Raw genomic sequence first — 14,887 nt, forward strand, 5'->3', positions numbered from 1 at the left:
ATTGCGTATCTGACCGAGCACAGCCCACCCAGACTGATGTGTTGGCCATAACCAACATGCCTGAAGGACACTGGTTTCTTATCCTCATCGGTTCAGAAGCCATCAATCACAGTGGTCAACACAGGTCAGGCTGAAATATTTCAGCCATGTCGTATCAGTCATCCAGGATCTATCTTGACCTTCAGCCTGAAGTGAGCTACTCAGGTCTGCCCTTAGTCCTGTGCAGCAGCGACCTGGGGCTAATTCTTTCCAAAATAATTATAATTTCCAAAATAATTACAATTATAATAATATAATTTAATTCCAAAATAATTTCAATTATTTCCAAATAATTACAAAATTTTAAAGGAATATAAGTGCTTTGCACAGCAGTCCAAGGGGACTGGCAAGGATGATGGTGCCCATCTACATATGAGAAAGCATACTCGAGAATGTTTAAGCCATCTGGTCCGGGATTCACACCTCTTGAACAGCAAACTTGGATCCCAAAGCAGATTAGAATCCAAGTTCAAAGTTTTTCTCACTTTCTTATCTGTCTTTGAAGAAAGTATTACCTCTTCATACTGCTGAGGTTGGCACAAATTCTATGCAAGAAGAAACTGATCATCCCAGCACTAAACATCCCCAGTCCATGAAGAATCCTGAAGTCCTCTTGGCTTAGAGAATGTTAATCCTTCCCAAACTAGGACTTTTTTTTTTTCTGTGTGTGAGAGACAGAGAGAGTCAGAGAGAGGGACAGATAGGGACAGACAGGAAGGGAGAGAGATGAGATGAGAAACATCAGTTCTTCATTGCAGTTCCTTAGTTGTTCATTGATTGATTTCTCATATGTGCCTTGACCAGGGGGCTACAGCAGACCCAGTGACCCCTTGCTCGAGCCAGCGACCCTGGGCTCAAGCTGGTGAGCCTTGCTCAAACCAGATGAGCTCGTGCTCAAGCTGGTGACCTCGGGGTCTCAAACCTGGGTCTTCCATATCCCAGTCCAGCGCTCTATCCACTGCACCACTGCCTGGTCAGGCCCAAGCTAGGACTTAGTCGTGTGATCACAAAATCCTCTGACTCAACTTGTGAGCCAAAAGCCCTGCCCCTTTCTCTAGTCCAGACCTGGACTCCCAACTTGACAATCCCTGCATCCTCGCCTGCCCCAGACCGTGTGAGCAATGTCAATGAGAGTGTCTTACACCACACAGGCAGAAGCCCTGGCTATGAGCCATCATGGGCTCCACCAACCCCCAGATCTGCCTAAGTCAAAGTCAAAGAATAACAAACACAAGGAAATGGGCTCAAATTAAAACAGGAAAAGTTTTGATTGGCTATAAGAACGTCTTGGCCCAGGCCTGCAAAGGGTTCCATGAAAGGCTGTACAATCTCTGAAGTCTTCAGGAAGAAAATAAATGACACTCTTCCTGAATGGCAAGGCACTCACCTGCCTGAAGGAGGAGGGACTGAAGCAGAATTTAAGTCTCTTCAGAGTCTTTGGTTTGTCATTGTACCCAGGGCTATATTTTCAGCATAGGAAGATGTCAGGGTCACAGGGGTCAATATCCCCCCCAAAAGTTCAATCTTGCACTTGAAGGCATTGTAGGGAGGTGTTACATCTTCCTGATGTAAGGAAATGTGTGCCAGGAAATGTACATAAGTAACCTCTAATCTCTAGAAAACTGCTGTGGGATTGCTAATGTTAGCCTCAGACCTTAAGAGAGAAGCCTAGCAAGGTGACTCTCCAGGTCACACCACTAGCAAGTGGCAGAGATTTAGAGCCACTAAGTCGCCTAACTCTGAAGACCTTCATGAGTAACATCACAAACTGATATGGCATTGCAGCCCTGAGGACACGACTTTTAAACCCGAGTTCGATGAGTCAGAGGTGTGTGCACCTTCTCCCATGACATCATGCCACCTTTTTCACTAATTGTCCCCTTTTCATGCTCTCTTAAATCTGGGGCATAACCTTCAATCCTCAAGACGATTGCTCAGGACTCTCAGCACCTGCTCTCACATCTGGTTTCCCGAGAGGCCAAGTCTCCATGTCAATTGCCAAAGACCAGAGGTCTTGTGTCATGGCTCTCCGGCCACCATGCTTTGGAGTAGGTGCCCAGCTTTGCCACTGATTGAGTCTCATTGAACTCAGGCCAGATGGGTCAGAGTTCCCAAAGAGAAGTTGGTAGGTGGATGATGGCCTTTGATGGTATTTTCCATGTCCATGGCAAAAGGGAAACAATAAGGACACTGCAGAAAATTCATCTAAAGCTCAGTGTAGCCCATTTAAACGGCAGTCTTTTATTCTAACATTATGTCTTTCCATCTTTTAGGGGGATTTCAAATCCTCATTAGCTAATGAAATAATGACAACAGGTTTTTGAAATTGACAGCGAAGCTTGGCCTCTCAGGGAACCGGACATGAGAGTAGACACTGGGAGCCGGAAGCTAAAATGCATCATCTCCAAAGTTGAAAGTTCTGCCACTTACCAGTTATATGATCTGGACAAGGTCACCTTGCAAGGCCTCGGTTTCCTCTCCTGAGGTATGATGCTAACATTACCCATCCTATAAAATTTTCTGGAGAATCAGAGATTATTTATGTCAACTCCCTGGCACATGTATATTTTAAATGCCTGTGACTTGGCAGAAGAAAGAATCAAAAACCCAATACTCATCCCTACTTGTAAAAAATTAAGCTGGCCTGGCAGACCCAGGATCTGGTGGTGGCAGCAGCCCCGTCTGTCTCCTGTTTCTGAGGCTGCCTTTCCATCAATCCCTACCCTTTCCCATCCACCTGCCCTCCTAAAAGGACCACCCTGACCTCCTGTCTTTGCTCACACATAGGGCCATAGGCTGCCCTGAGAACACTGCAGAAGCGTGGAAGGAAGCCTCATGGTAACTTTGAAACACCAGCCCTTTGGGTCTCACAGAAGCCAGAATGTCACAAGACACTTTATTTCCACCGTCTCTGAGTCACTTCCTCTTGCCATTTCCACATCAACAAAATGGGGAACGCATGCCTTTCCTCTGCAAAGGCCTGCTGAGAATTGCCACTTAACTACTTGGCAGCAACCTTGCAGTCTTGGGGAACCAGGCCTGAGTTTCTGGGCACGCTGGGCCCTGCTGGTTCCATGCAGCACCCTCTACCCAGCTCAAGCCCCTGAGACCAGCGGCCTGCCGGCTCCAGGATTACCCATCCCATCATTTGATTAATCCTTTCCCCTACGTATTAAGCATCCCTCCACACTACCTTGCAGAGGAAAGAACCAGAAGAGTTGTGATTATTCACCAGCTATAATTCAATGTCATTCAAAAAACCTTTCCTGAGACTCTAGCACACTTTCAGCCCTCCACCCCTATACCACGACCCACTTAGGATCATTCTCATGCCAATACCTGCCAACCTGAAGTCAGCTGACTTGGAGCAGGCTTTCAGGGGGCAGGAGGGGAGAAACTGAGATGTATTACTCGTCCTTCTTTATTAATGAAGCTTCTATTCTCCTCACTAGTTCAAGGATTGTGATCCCTGCCGCTGGGCAGGTATTTCTTACTTTCTCTGTGACCTCTGGCCCCCACCGCTTCTCCAGCCCTTCAGAAAGTCGCTCACCTCACTCCTTATTCACCAGTTCCAGAGTGATTTTGGCTGGCCTGTTTTTCTCCCTTCTTTCTTCTTTCTCCTCCCTCAGACAGTCCCCTTCCCTTTCTTTCTTCCCTTCTCCTTCCCTCTTTCTCTCCTTCCTTCCTTCTTTTCTTGCTTTTATTCTTTCCCTCTTTCCACCTTCCTCCTTCGCTCTTTTCCTCCTTTCCACCCCTGCCTCCACCTTCTACGTCTGGGGGGGCAGGGCATGCCAGGCTCTGAACATACAAAGATCAGCAGAAGAGGGAAAGGACTTCCTGTGGTCCAGAGACTCTCAATCCAGTGAAGAGGAAAAAGATGAAAACCAAACAGCCAAGAGTATGATGTGGGCTGACAGGGGTCTAAGCTCAGTGCCAGGGAAGCACAGAAGAGAACTTGCGGGGGCCCCGGGAACTCAGGAGAGGGTGACACAGCGAGACGGGGAAGCCACATGACCCGATGGAGGGCTGCCGAGGAGGGTGGGAAGGGGTTATTGGGAAATGAGACTAGATGGTGGCAACATGCTAAAGAATTTGAACTTTTACCCTGTGGAGAAGCAGATTTTCATTTAAATATATATAATTCTGGCCATAGGTAGAAGCACAAGCGTGAGGTAGGAGGTAGCAGGAGCAATCTGAGTGAGGCCAAGGTATTTTCTACAACTGATAATCCAGGAAAATTGTGACTTGATTTTATAGCATTTGCCAATTTGTCTGGTGTAAATGCTCCCATTATCCCTAATTTCGGGTTGACCTCCCTGAAACAGACTCGGGGAGAAATAGGTTCCAGCACACCACTGCCTGGACAGTGAGAGAGCCCAGGGGAGGACAGCAAATTTCAGAGTCACTTGCCTCAAAATTGCCTCTGATCCTGATGTCACCTGGTCCCCACAGTGGTATTGTCACCCCCGCATTTCAAGACAGCAAGATACAAGGTGCACAAAAGCAAAGATGTTCTCCTCCCTCCAAGGAGCTTCTGTTACTCTATAGTCTCCTAAAATTGCAGATTGTAATTTTTAAAACCATACTCTTTGTCCTTTCTAACCCCAAACTAAATTCATCTCCAATCTCTCCGCTTCAAGTCATGGTCTCAAACTTTTCCTTCTCTCCCAGTCTTCAGCTCCAGTGAATTTCATTTCCCTCTCTGCGTGCATTACAGGGTTGGCAGGGAAATCTGGCATCATGAAGAATCAATACTTCAGCTAGGTGTTTGACTGAGTTCTTCCCCAATTTCCTGGGTGGTTAATGGAGGCTAAATGACAAAGAGTTGCATGTCTAACTGGTCAAATGGTGTTTCCCCATGGCTGCGGACCCATGTCCGTAGTAAGCTGAGGAATGACTGCTGTTTTAATTGGACCTAGTTCACACTTTTTAATTTGGCATTAAGGAGTTTGTGGTCATCAGACTGGAAGCACCAAGTTGAGTACAGGATTAGGAGAGACTGTGACTTTCACTGCAGGCCACAAAGAACTCCCTAACAAGACAGGCCTAGTGCTACAAAATGCAACTTGCAAAATGGGATAAATGTAACATTCTTCGAGTAGATTATAAAAAGTCTTCCCCAGCCTGGCATGAGGAAGATGTGGCTTAGCAACAACATGTATTTTTTAAAAACGGGCTTAAGCCAACTATGAACTCCCAGTCACTATGATATACCATATTTCCCCATGTATAAGACGCTCCCATGTATAAGACAAACATTAATTTGGGGGCCGGAAAATTTTAAAAAACGTACTACATAAAGTTATTGAACTCAAGTTTTATTCATCATAAAATTCATACAACTCCTCATCACTGTCAAAACTCCCATCCATTAGCTTGTCCTCATCTGTGTCTGATGATGAATCACTGTCTTCATATATTGCCTCATTCTCAGTTCCAACTAAGGCATTTGAAATGCCACAACCACTGTATAAACACACCCAGTTTTTAGACCCAAAATTTTTTGAGAAAGGGTGCGTCTTATACATGGGGAAATATGGTAGCTGTCAAAGAAGTTCATGCAGTGTTGGGGTTACCAGCATATCTTTAAATAAGGATGTTGATTTTCCCAGTAGCTCTCCACAGACGTGACCACATCTACATACTGCCAGTCCAGGACCCCTCGGTTGGAGAGACTAATGAGGGTGAGGACCTTCAGAGCCTTCTGTGACTGAGGACCTCGTCATGTAATACAGATCCTAACAACTAAAGGGAGAGAATGTCTTGAGAAGTATCGACGGATTGCTTGTTTCAAATGGTTGTAGGGCTGCCATGCAAAGATGAACCCAACTTCCAACTTCTTAATCCAAGTCAAAGTTAAAAAAAGAAAAGTGTAACAGACAGGAGGGCAGAGGGTCTCTATGTTGGCAGACCACACACTGTGCACCCCTTTCTAGAGTGTTGGCCCCCTTGCTGTCTTGCTGGTGTCTTCCAAGGCCGATGCCACTCCCATTTGGAGAATGAGGAAAAGGGCCTAGGGTCACCTTTGTTAAGTGGTAGAGGCTGGACCAGAACTCAGATTTCCCATCTGAGCCCAACAGAAACAGCCTACAGCCCAAGTCCCGTCAATGAGCCCGCCACTCTGAGCTTTGTGTCCACATATCAAGATTATTCTTATACAAAATAGGATAGCTCAAAGCACTGCTTTCCTGATGTGGGTCCCGGAATTCTGCTCAAACAGAAACTTACACAGAAGCTCATCAGTTTCTAGCCATGCAGCACTAAAAAGAATACTGGCTTTTTGATATACTAATATGTATAATAATGATGGTGACAGAATAACAAATCCTTTACGATACATTTAATAAACAGATAAAAATGACAATAAAAAATAAACAATTCAAGTAGTTGTGTTTTTTTCAACCAGAAAGTACAAAGCCACGTCTAACAGTACAGGTGTTGTCCCTCATCTATTACCACCCTGACAACAACCAAACCATCCTCTTGAACAAGCTTCTCCACCTGCCAAGCCCCAATCTGCTACTCTTTTCAAGTCCAGTAAACACTACAAATTTGCTTTATGTAAACAGATAGCAAAGTCATTAAACAAGATGATGCCCCCCATCTGTACACTGCAGCAATCAGCTCTCATTTTAATGCAAACTGGATAAAGCAGCAATTTAGGTGCCCCGCCAAGTAAATAGGATGCCACCTGTCTGTGAAAAGTCTTGAGAATATTTAAAATGGATGGAAAAAATCCTCAGCAGTCAATAATGCTAAGGAAAACAACTTTGAGGGACCAGCACAAACCTATTAAACAAGCCAAGATACCGATATTAAAATAATAAAATCCTACGACATGAATAGGTACACAATGGCCAGTCAATTGAAATGAGCTGGTACAATGGCCAGTCAATTCAGAACTGGTTTTCTGAAGAGCAAGCTAGTTAAATACATAACAACTCGTACGTGTTGACTGTCCCCTACATTTAAGAAATGTCCCCACACACATCTAAAAGGGTGAGCATGGATCATTTGCACAGAGTTGTTCATAGCTATAGTATTTATAATAAATAGCAAGATTAGAACCAAATGCTCAGGAGGCATTCTAAGCAATATCAATAGTGATAAACTCTACGATAACAATATGAATGGTGGTAATATGTGAAAATATATTATATAAAAGTGTTAAATGACAGGGAATAGAGATAACATACTGATTATAACTATATACATAAAAATGCATTGATATTTAGAATTACATGCAGTTTAAAGATCTTAAGTTCTTTTACTGTTATATTGGTTAAATACATATATTTAAAAAATAAGTGGGCCCTGGCCAGAGGCTCAGTGGATAGAGTGTTGGCCCAGTGTATGGACATCCCGGGTTCAATGACTAGTCAGGGTACAAAGGAGAAGTGACCATCTGCTTCTCCCCCCTCTAACTCCCCCTTCTCTCCCTCTTCTCGTCCCACAGCCAGTGGCTCGATTGGTTCTAGTGTCAGCCCTAGGCACTGAGGATAGCTCAGCTGGTCTGAGCACTTTAGCCTCAGGTGCTAAAAATAGCTCAGTACTTGAGAATCAGCTCTAGAAGGGGGTTGCTGGGTGGATCTCAGTTGGGGTGCATGCAGGAGTCTGTCTCACTATCTCCCCTCTTTCATTAAAAAAGAAAAGTGGCTTCCACAGGATAGAAGCAAGTCCCCTTTCTGCCATCATCCTCTAGGTTTTCCGCAGATACAGTCTTACTTTCTGGATTCTCCACGTAGCCCAGAGACTAGCCAGCCCTCTCCAAAGAAAGACTAGAAAGCTAATATGATCCTGAAATCTAGATTTCTGGATCCTATCCAAAATCAAGATTAGGTTGAATAGGTAAAATCTGCCAGTAAAACCCTAAGACTACAGAAAGATATCCTCAACTTTAGGCCATCTTCCAAGAGAAGAGAGCAACTGGCAATGCCTCTGGGAAGGAGGGCAGCCTTTGCTCCACTGTGACTTGTTTCCCTCTTCATCTGTGAGACCCTGAGCACATGTTCTCTTTCTTCCTTCCCCCCCCATGCCTGTCAAAGGGCTCACTTCTGAGAGCTAACAGCAGTTAACACAGAGCACTTCCCTAGGCCAACCTTAGGCCAGCACTTCACATGCACGATGAACCCATTCGATCTTAATAACAAACCTATAAGGTAGGTACTACTATCACCCATCTCATGAATGAGACAACTGAGGCTGAACAAAGAGATTTCCCATAGGTCACAGAGCAAGTAGGGAATAGACACATGATTTAAACAAAGTCCAAGGGGCTCCAAGTGTGATCTTGACTGCTCTGCCCTGCACTAATCTAGAGTCTGGGACTGCCCATGCAAGGAGGTGTTGGTCCCTAGACACCTCAGGGTCATGTCACTTGGGCTCATGGAGAGATGGTTAGACTGCTGGGCCTGAAATATCACCTTTAGCAGCACTTGGTCCCATGGCTTCTTCATGCTATCTATATGCACATGTGTCCACATAGATCCTGACAAAGATTCTGTCCTTGACCAAATTTCAATCAGACTTCTTTGAATCCTCTGCCCAACTGGATCCCAACTTCAGCTTCTGTCTCTATCCTTGTAGAGTCCAGATTTAGCAAGAATCCTGCTCAATGTGTTTGGCCAGATTCTGCACATTCTATAGCTAAGTACACTTGCTATCTGATCAAATTTCTTGCCCTGACCACACACATATCAGCCTCATCCCTTAGGGAATATTTGATCACTCTGGCCTGCCTTCATCAAGAATCTGGTTAGGTCCATTTAGAAAAGAATTAACCTGCCATTGTAGTAATTTTTCATTCCCTCACCTCACCCTGCTCCTTGGCTATAAATCCCTACTTTCCTTTGTTTTATTTTAATTTTTGCTCCATTGTAGTGGTTCCCCAAATAAACTCTACTTTGCTGTTTTTTTTTAACAAGTATCAGAATAATTTTACTTTAACAATATATGCATATGTATATGGACATATCTCAAGCCTTAGTTCTACCCTAATGAATGGAGACCTCTGGAGCTGGGGCCCAACCTTCAGTATTTTAAAATAACAACCCAAATACTTGTGATACACACAGCAGGGAGGGTGGAGAACAGCTGAGTTAGCCCTCATCTCACTGTGAGCACTGAGTTTCTGAGAGATTGAAATGTGAAGACTCAGCTGGACCCCAGGCCCCCCACCCCAAGGTGGTGATCAACAAACATGTGGTATAGTGACCTATTTCAGGGAGTTTCGATTTTTAAGTGCAGGACCTTCTTGGGTATCTCTGAGTCTGATTTCTGAGCATCGTGGTGGTTTCTGTTTGAATTTTTTGTTGTTACCCATGCCCATTATGAAGAAATAGAAAGAGAAAAAACAGGTGGTTTCAGTTATTCAGAACTCAGAAAATCAGAAAGTTTGGGGGAACTCTGGTTGCTTACCACTCTAGCCATGCTAGTTCTGAGGTAAGAGAACCCTGAGTGTGGTGGCAAAAAAATTTCCCGGCTCATAGTTCTTCTCTCACAATCTGCCCAACCACTACTCAAGCTGTGGTAGGATTTTTTTTTCTTCCCTGGTTAGAAAATCAAAATAAAATACAAAAGGAAAACCCAACCCAAAATTTCCTAAACCTGAAAGTTAACAAAATTAGTTATTCTTTGAAAAGAACTATGGAAGAGAAAGGTCTCATGGACCCAAAGTCAGGCATACAAACTCAGAGCCAAGTGGCCAGGCTAGACCAACTGACGCTTAGGGTCCCTGTGAATCACAATTTTGTTAGCAGACCCCGAGAATGGGAGTTTATGGGCAGAGAGCTCAACAATGTGCCATGAAGAAAAGAAAAGAAAGAAAGAATAAGAAGGAAGGAAGGAAAAGAAAGAAAGAAAGAAAGAAAGAAAGAAAGAAAGAAAGAAAGAAAGAAAGAAAGAGAGAGAGAGAGAGAGGGAGAAAGAAAGAGGGAGGGAGGGAGGGAGGGAGGGAGGGAGGGAGGGAGGGAGGGAGGGAGGGAGGGAGGGAAAGAAAGGAGAGAGGGAGGGAGGGAGGGAGGGAGGGAGGGAGGGAGGGAAAGAAAGGAGAGAGGGAGGGAGGGAGGGAGGGAGGGAAAGAAATGAGAGAGGGAGGGAGGGAAAGAAAGAAGGAAAGAGAGAGAGAGAGAGAGAGAGAGAGAGAGAAAGAAAAAAAGATGTCTCTGCATAATTCTGTCCTTCTCACCCAGCTACAGAACTTCCCTCACAAATTAATTCCTGTTGGTCCTAAAGATAATTGATAAGGAGACTACTTAGGCATTTGCAATTAAAGTCATATAAAAACTCCAAAGATTGTATGCATGTTTCTTACACAAATACGTTCCCATGGTTACAACTGGGTTGTATGCAGGCAAGGAAACACAGAAAATCAGAAAATTCGAACAGCTATGTAGAGAGGTAATTAGGTTTTCCTTTTTTTTTTTTGTATTTTTTTGTATTTTTTCGAAGGTGGAAACGGGGATAGTCAGTCAGACAGACTCCCGCATGCGGGAGTCTCCCACCAGGGGGCGATGCTCTGCCCCTCCGGGGTGTCGCTCTGTTGTGACCAGAGCCACTCTAGCACCTGGAGCAGAGGCCAAGGAGCCATCCCCAGTGCCCAGGCCATCCTTGCTCCAATAGAGCCTCGCTGCGGGAGGGGAAGAGAGAGACAGAGAGGAAGGAGAGGGGGAGGGGTGGAGAAGCAGATGGGCACTTCTCCTGTGTGCCCTGGCCGGGAATCGAACCCGGGACTTCCACACGCCAGGCCGACGCTCTACCACTGAGCCAACCGGCCAGGGCCTAGGTTTTCCTTTTGATGGCTTTGGTTTCAACCATAAATACTTCTCAAGAGTCACTTTGATATGTTCAACCCAAGTCTGGAAATAACCAGAACCCTGCTACCTACGTCCAGCCCCAAGCACTTCTATTCCTCAGCAGCCAAGTAGGGAAGGGAGGTGGGTGTCAGAGTCCTGGGCGGAAGTTCTATAAAAATCATGAGTCCAGCTCCCCCCACGTCGGATATAAGTCTGTTTGACATAACAGTCCTTGGCCCCTTTTCCTTTAGTTCTTCTTTCATTGAGGTTTCTGAAGCACACAGGAAGTCTGAAAAAAAGCTAACAGCAACCCACTTCTCCACAGCTTCACCGCAGACAGGCGGGAGGGAGAGAGCACAGCGGAGCCCACAAAGTGCCCTGCGGCAGCTCTGGGAACAAGGCTCTGGCAGGTGAGCCGGGAGGGCCCTACAAAAGTGGGTGAGAGGACAGTGTGGGGGTTTTGTCCACACCCACGTCTTCAACAGCACCCAGAGGAACCAGTCCTGTGACTTCTCTCCTGTGGACTAAGAATTTTCTGGTTACCTCATGTACACAAACAAAAGCTATATCATTTAAATTCTTTTGAATCACATCCAACTTCAATGCCAGAAAGATACTTAGATAACTTGACCGAGTCACTTCACTTGTCTGGACCTCAGTTTTCTCATCTAAAAAAATGAGGGGAGGCCCTGGCCGGTTGGCTCAGCGGTAGAGCGTCGGCCTAGCGAGCGGAGGACCCGGGTTCGATTCCTGGCCAGGGCACACAGGAGAAGCGCACATTTGCTTCTCCACCCCTCCGCCGCACCTTCCTCTCTGTCTCTCTCTTCCCCTCCCGCAGCCGAGGCTCCATTGGAGCAAAAGATGGCCCGGGCGCTGGGGATGGCTCTGTGGCCTCTGCCCCAGGCGCTAGAGTGGCTCTGGTCGCAACATGGCGACGCCCAGGATGGGCAGAGCATCGCCCCCTGGTGGGCAGAACGTCGCCCCTGGTGGGCATGCCGGGTGGATCCCGGTCGGGCGCATGCGGGAGTCTGTCTGACTGTCTCTCCCTGTTTCCAGCTTCAGAAAAATGCAAAAAAAAAAAAAAAAAAATGAGGGGATTCAGTGAGAGGAATGTGTTTCTATCAGAGACTTGAGCATAAATATTTCAAACCGTTCAAAGGGGTAGCCTGGTTCCTGGGTGGTTTCATTCTCCACTGTTCAGCTGAAAATGCTTCAAGCTTTGCAGAACCCCCCAAAACACCTTTCAGTGGCCCTAAATTTCAGGTTAAAGCCACTGAGCCAAATTAGATTCTTCCTAAAGTGTTCTCTTAGATTTAAAATTCTGAGAGCTAAAATTCATTAGCTGCAAGGAGAGACCCAGAGTCCTTGGAGGAGAAATGAGGGCTTTGAGGGGGGAAAGTGTGAGGGATGGGAAGTAGTTAGGAAGGAAAGAAAAAGGATGTAGGATATGGTTGAGGGAGGAAATGAAACAATTAAGATTACAAACTCACAGGTGGTAAGCACCAGAGCTGAAGGGACTTATAAATGATCAGTTTTTACCTCCTTCACTTTACAGATGAGAAAACTGAGGTCAGAGCCATCAGAGCGGAAATGTTTGCTGTGGGGAACAGAGCCGGACGTTGATGGCAGACAACCACAGAACTCGGGGACCTGAGTCCTTGTCAGGAGGCCGGTCTCACCCAGAGTAAATCCCCTGGTATGTGCTGGAGTCCAGGCGATCCCTATGGATTAACTATGATGCTAGCCCACTACAGTCAAACAGAGGAGGAGGCCTTTGTCTTCCAGAACCTTCCACACCTGCATCAAACACCTCCCTGGTCTTTGCATGCCCCTGCCCACTGTGGCCTGGACTATTGGGAGAAGCTTCTTCCAGCCTGAGCCAATGTGCTCGCCCTCCCAGAAAGTCTACATTTTAATGGCGGTCTAAAGCAGATACACTCTCCGTTACACATGCAGTAACAAGTGACAAGTTCACAAAGCGCTTGCCCTTTCTCCTTCCTCCTCTCTCTGAGGTGGTACTGGCCCCTTTACAGGGGAGGGGACACTGGCTCAGAAAGGCACAGATCATTCCATACCAGGACCACCAGCCACTCATACACATGTTAATGTCAACCTCAAGAAGCCCATAACAATCATTTTGGACGAGCTATGCTGACGCCAGTGATGGCAGACACTTCCAGAGGCCACGCAGCCTCGCAGCCTCCCCGCGGTGGCAAAGTAAGGGTGGTTAAGCCCCCGGGATCGGCCCACACCTACCTGGCTGGAGCCTGCCCTGCAGCTCCCAGATCTCTGGGTCTGGGCCTAGGTTCTTAGGATTTTAGAGTTGCATATAGATGTTGAAAGTCACTCTCCCACGACCTTGCAGTCACAGCTGTGCCTCCTGTTCGATGCTCAGTCCGAACTCTGGTCCCTGCTCAGCCTTGAACTGAGGTGGCAGCCACATGCCGCTCAGTCCCCATAGCACCAGCTGAGCAGCCTAACCTCCCACTCATGGGTTCTATTCTGGGCTGTAAACATTGCCATCATTTGACTGTTGGGTCCTAATGGAACATGGCTGTGTGCCAGGTGAGGAGAATAAAGAATCTAGAACATAGGCTTCCCTGCTTTCTGCTGTGGCCCACGACCCTTCTGGGAACAAACAGGTCATATGGACAGAATACTGAACTAGACATGATGGACATGGTGCACTTAGTATGTACAGCTGGGCTCACAAAGGTGGGAAGCAGGGCAAAGTGCATAACTGGGGGAGGGAGAGGCCACCACGGGAGAGGCATGCAGAGCAGAGGCAAGAACACAGCCCAGAGACAGGGTTATAGACTTCTTATGTTGAAGCCTTAACCCCTAGGACCTCAGAATGTGACTGTATTTGGAGATGGGGCCTTCAAAGTAGTGGGTGAGGCAGGGGTCCCCAAACTTTTTACACAGGGGGCCAGTTCACTGTCCCTCAGACCATTGGAGGGCCGGACTAAAAAAAAAAAGCTATGAACAAATCACTATGTACACTGCGCATATCTTATTTTAAAGTAAAAAAACAAAATGGGAACGAATACAATATTTAAAATAAAGAACAAGTAAATTTAAATCAACAAACTGACCAGTATTTCAATGGGAACTATGCTCCTCTCACTGACCACCAATGAAAGAGGTGCCCCTTCCGGAAGTGTGGTGGGGGCCGGATAAATGGCCTCAGGGGGCTGCATGTGGCCCGCAGGCCGTAGTTTGGGGACCCCTGGGGTAAGGTATGAGGCTGTTAGGGTGGGCCCTAATCCAATCTGACTGGTGTCCTTATAAGAAGAGGAAATTTAAACACAGAGAGATACCAGCTACACGCAGGGAAAAGACTACATGAGGATACAGCAAGAAGGCAGCCATCTGTAAGCAAAGAGGCCTCAGAAGAAATCAACCCTACCAACACTTTGATCTTTGACTTCCAACCTCCAGGACTGTGAGAATAAATGTCTGCTATTTAAGCTCCTAGGTCTGTGCACTTTGTTATGGTAGTTCAAGTGGACTGACACAGGCAAGAGCTCTAGGTTCTGGCTCCCATCCTTTCCTTATCTAGTAACCTTAAGAAGTTACTTTGGCTCTCTAGTCCCTCCCTGGCTGCCTCTGTGGTGAGGTGCTAATGAATTACCCAATTGGACCCACCCAGATGACCAGAACACTGTAGGATTTAGTGTTGGAGTGGGTCTGAGATTATCCAGTGTGGTGCTTTCCAGTCTGGTGAATACCCCTCAGGGGGAGACTGTTACAAACACAGGTGCCCTACCCTGAGACAGTTGATCAGAACAAGCAGGTGGGGCAAAAGGACAAGAATCTTATTTTTAACAAGAAATATGATATACAGCAGGTTGAGAATGACTGGATCTGTTGGCAAGGCTGATGCCAGGGAGGAAAATAAGCTGCCCAACCCAGACACTTGGTGCAGGGCAAAGCTGGGACCTGAGTGAGGTCTTCTCGTCCCAGGCTGCACCCAGATCGAAGACCTGTGTTCTAAGTCTTCCTTGTATGTCTACGGCAGAGTAAGGGGAGTCATGAGAGATGTTCAGGCAGGA

At 46.4% G+C, this 14,887-nt stretch overlaps 1 protein-coding gene across 6 annotated transcripts in view; it reads right to left on the minus strand.

The window, feature by feature from the left end:
- Positions 1-14,887, minus strand: part of PTK2B (protein tyrosine kinase 2 beta) — a 132,113-nt gene that overhangs the window by 65,298 nt on the left and 51,928 nt on the right. Inside the window, exon 1 of one of the 6 annotated variants that reach the window (XM_066341407.1) lies at positions 13,089-13,147. The exons of 4 other annotated variants lie outside the window; for them this stretch is intronic. The gene's annotated coding sequence lies outside the window, so the exon portion shown is untranslated. Of the gene's footprint in view, positions 1-1,426; positions 1,606-13,088; positions 13,148-14,887 lie in introns of those variants that run through there. One more of the 6 variants, XM_066341393.1, reaches the window with a different exon arrangement.

The sequence above is a fragment of the Saccopteryx leptura genome, chromosome 1 (assembly GCF_036850995.1).
Source record: "Saccopteryx leptura isolate mSacLep1 chromosome 1, mSacLep1_pri_phased_curated, whole genome shotgun sequence".
Classification (NCBI taxonomy): Eukaryota; Metazoa; Chordata; class Mammalia; order Chiroptera; family Emballonuridae; genus Saccopteryx; species Saccopteryx leptura.